This window comes from Mus pahari, chromosome 1 (assembly GCF_900095145.1).
Source record: "Mus pahari chromosome 1, PAHARI_EIJ_v1.1, whole genome shotgun sequence".
Taxonomy (NCBI): domain Eukaryota; kingdom Metazoa; phylum Chordata; class Mammalia; order Rodentia; family Muridae; genus Mus; species Mus pahari.
The window spans coordinates 172145384-172149825 of record NC_034590.1 but is presented as its reverse complement, the minus strand read 5'-3'; positions in this window follow the sequence as shown (position 1 = coordinate 172149825).

Here is a 4442-nt window from a genome sequence, read left to right as displayed (position 1 = left end):
TTACAATATAATTATTTATTCTTTGTTCATAACCCTGTCTTTTCACGTGCACACCAAAACCTGTGACCACATTCCTAGATCACAGATCTAGGAACTCAGAGCTAACCTAGAATAAATATTCTTTTATCATTAACTTGTCCCAATCCTGTTTTTTTTTCTTTCTGGTATGATTACATACCTATAACACATGAAAGCTCACTGAACTCTTTTTCTAACCTATGAAAACCTCACTATTCTACAAGGGGGAGGCACATTCTACTCTTAATTCTAATTGTATTATTTCTTCTGGTAAAACAACTTGAACTGTCTCCTTGAACTTTTTATCAACTACCCTAACCTCATAGAACTATTTGAATCAAATCAGGAATTCTGTAAAATCATTAATTCATCCAAACAATATTGTTTTATGAAAGTTCATCTTCAAATGGATCTGCAGGGAAATTGCCCAACAGAATGTGCTGTCTCCTAGGAAGAAATCACACCAGACTATAAGCAGTGAGAGTCTCCCCACACCCAGTCACACCATGCTAAACATATGAGGAATACTGCATTGACAAACAAGAGAAGTCACAGCAGCAACAAGAAGCAATCTGAAGACAAAGCCTCTAGGACTCTGCCTCTCTGAGATACACCCATTGTTGTCAGAAGCCATCTGGGAGAGGCTAAGGCTAGTGGATGACTTTCCTGAGATGGTCCACCTTTTTTGGATGGGCTTCGATGGATTAGCTATGGAAGGCAAGGCACAGAGAGACTTCATCACAGGATTGCTTCTTGCTATTGATATGCCTGCCTCTCCTTTCACTGTTACAGAGTCTAATAATTCCTGGGCATCAACCCACTCTATTTGACAGATATTCGGCAGATCAACAAAGATGTTCTGTCTTGTAGTGATGCTATGTAGACAAATAGGTGATTTCATAATTCCTAACAATGATTCTTTAGAATTCCTACATTTATACTAGTAATTATTGAGCCCTTTATAAAAGAGGGCTACAATTAGGTCTCTTTAAATCTTCAAGTGTCATGGGCTAATTGCACCAAGATAGAAAGCAGACATATTTACAATCAGGGAAAAGATTCCTTTTAGGCTGGTTGTAAAAACATTATCTGATAACTAAAGGCCAATTGGGATTGAACAATGTATTGTAGGTGCAAGGACAGAAGACAAAATACTGACTGGATTTTATTTTATTATTTTATTTTTTTACTTATTTTATTAGATATTTGCTTCATTTACATTTCAAATGCTATCCTGAATGTCCCCTATACCCTCTCCCCACCCTGCTCCCCTACCCACCCACTCCCACTTCTTGACCCTGGCGTTCCCCTCTATGGGGCATATAAAGTTTGCAAGACCAAGGGGCCTCTCTTCCCAGTGATGGCTGAATATGCCATCTTCTGCTACATATGCAGCGAGAGACACGAGCTCTGGGGGTACTGATTAGTGCATATTGTTGTTCCACCTATAGGGTTGCATCCCCCTTCAGCTCCTTGGGTACTTTCTCTAGCTCCTCCATTGGGGGCCCTGTGTTCCATCCAATAGCTGACTGTGTGCATCCACTTCTGTGTTTGTCAGGCACTGGCATAGCCTCACAAAAGGACACTATATCAGGGTCCCTTCAGCAGAATCTTTCTGGCATGTGCAATAGTGTCTGGGTTTGATGGATGGGATGGATCCCTGGGTGGGGTAGTCTCTGGATAGTCCATCCTTTCATCTTAGCTCCAAACTTCTGACTGGATTTTATATACAAAACTTTAATATTAATGTGACACTAGGCAGAGGAATTGCCTCTTAACAAAAACCATGCTTAGACATAAAAATTATTGTTTTAAATTTTTAATGAACCTATGGAGCTAGTGGCAGATAATGAATGTTTAGTTACAAAAATAATCTTATTTAGAAACACTTGTAAACATCTCTATGTTACTTTTAAAAATACTGTTTTATTTACATTCTAAAAGTTGCCCCCCTTCTGAGTTCCCCTCCATGAATTCTTCACACCATCCCCCAAATCCTGTCTTTGAGAGGATGCTCACCCAACTGCTCACCCACCCACACATCACTCCCACCAGCATCCCTCTTTCCTGGGGCATCAAGTTTCCACAGGTTCATCTTCTCCCACTGATGACATACAAGGCAGTTCTCTGCTACACATGTGCTGGGGGCACAAACACTAACCCCTAAACCTGAATCTCTCACCTTTATCCCTAACCCAATCACCCTCACCTCCTAACACTAACCATAACCCCCAACCCTAACCCTAACCCTGACCCTGACCATGATCCTGACCCTAAACCCTAACCCTAATCCTAACCATCTAACCCTATGTCATGAATGTTCAACCATGTGATGAAATAGGGCTGCCCAGTGCACATGCCCCAATCCTGAGATAAGATACTTCCCCATTTTTGTGGTTATCCCAGGCTGTTCTTTGGAAAAAGGTTTCATGATCTTGTTCTGGATTTTATGGTCTGTTCCTAGAGCTGATATCTTATGATCTAGTTTCTGGGACTTATGGTTTATTCCTGAAGCTGGTGTCTTACAGCATTTTTTGAAATCAGGCCTGGTCCTTTAATGGAGATAAATAGGGTTTATGTTGCTTGTTCAATACACCATGATTAACAGATAGCATTGGGGGCTGGTTAAGAGCGGTTAAGAGCACTGACTGCTCTTCCAAAGGTCCTGAGTTCAAATCCCAGCAACCACATGGTGGCTCACAACCATCCGTAATGAGATCTGGCACCCTCTTCTGGTGTGTCTGAAGACAACTACAATGTATTTACATATAATAATAAATAAATCTTAAAAAAAAAAACAGGTAGCATTGGCTCCTGAAAAATCTACTTTCACAGTGTCATTTACTTGATTTTTAGCTAAGAACTTGTGGTACAAGATGAACATTACAGAGGCATTTCTGATACTATTATTTTTATAATTTACATCTATTTCTGCATGACTTTGAGCTAAGCATGCTCCTAAATGTCTTTGTTTTTACATTGAGACCACATTCAGAAGAGGATTTAACTTAGCATGCTTAGGAGTAGGCAAACCTATATGTGAATGTATATACACTCCCTAAATAAAATCTTAATGCTTCCTTTGTTGAAGAAAAGCATTGCTTTGGAAATGACTCCCATGTTCTCCTTGCCTGCCACTGGTGGTGGGGGGAATCTTTCTCAGGTCTCCTGTCTTGGCTTTTGTGATGGCAATTCTTGGAATTCAAACTGACTTTATCTTTAATTAACTAAAATTCTGAGTTGGGTACTGTGAGAGATTTTTCTTAATTATAGTTTTGGAAGTGGGAAAACCCTTCTTCAATCTGGATCTTTTCAGATTAATCTAGAATCTTTTCACCTTTAATCTAGATCTAGATCACAGCTTCTTGTGGCAGCCTACATATATAAAGAACATTGGAGATGGTAGCTCTTTCCCTTTGTCTGCTTGCCCTAGCTCTGGCTAGCAAGTTTGGGTTTTTTGTTTTCTGTTTTTATGGGTTTGGGTTTTGTTTGTTTGTTGTTCTGGCATTAGAGCCTATTTCTTTGGAATTCTGATAATCAGTGATGATCATCTGAGACATCTAGCAACATGGACTCAACCACTTTCCATTGGTAGACAGCCATTGTTAGACTAGTTGGACCACAGCCTGTGAGCCATGCTAATAAATCCACTTTCTACACACACACAGAGATTTATTTTATCAGTTGTGTTCATTGTTCATCTAGAGAACCTTAAGTAACACAGCTGTTTTGTTGTTGTTGTTGTTGTTGTTTTTGTTTGTTTCTTTGCTTGTTTCTGGTTTTTTCCACCTTCCCAAGGAGGAAGATATGCTGGCTAACAATAGTGCTCCACAGTGTTTGTCATCTGTTTCTTGCTTTTGCCCCCCAAGCGTTGTCTCATACCTACCAGGCAAAAAATAGCTGCAGCTTACCTGAACCCAGCATGAAGGCAAAAAACAAATATCTTATTTCCTAAAATCTCTCTTTAATTGTTAATACCCTGGGCATCCTTCCACTTGAGGACCAGATTGAGAACTCTACAGCAAGTTGAGTAATGGGCTATGTAAACCATCCTCCTATTCCAGGAGGAAGAAGGGGAAGTGCCTCCTGAGTACTGTGGGGAGTTTAAGCAAGGGCTGAAGTGGCAAGGTAGTGAGTGCAGGATCAATTGCCACAAAGGGCGGAGCAGGAGGCTGAGTAGAGGAAACTGCAGTGGTGGTTCCTCCCGCAGGGCTGGGTGGGAAGACAGACAGGTAGGATATTGGAGGACAGGCACAATTGCTACTGAAATGTACATCTCTGCACATCTGGAAAAGCTTTTGCCCTGGACTGGAAGCCTGAGCCAGGAACTTCTAAGCTGTGTCCGTCAGAACACTCTTACCCGAGGTGCTCAGGTCACACAAGACTCACTGGCCAATCAGAGGCTTCAGATGAACCTGCCAGTC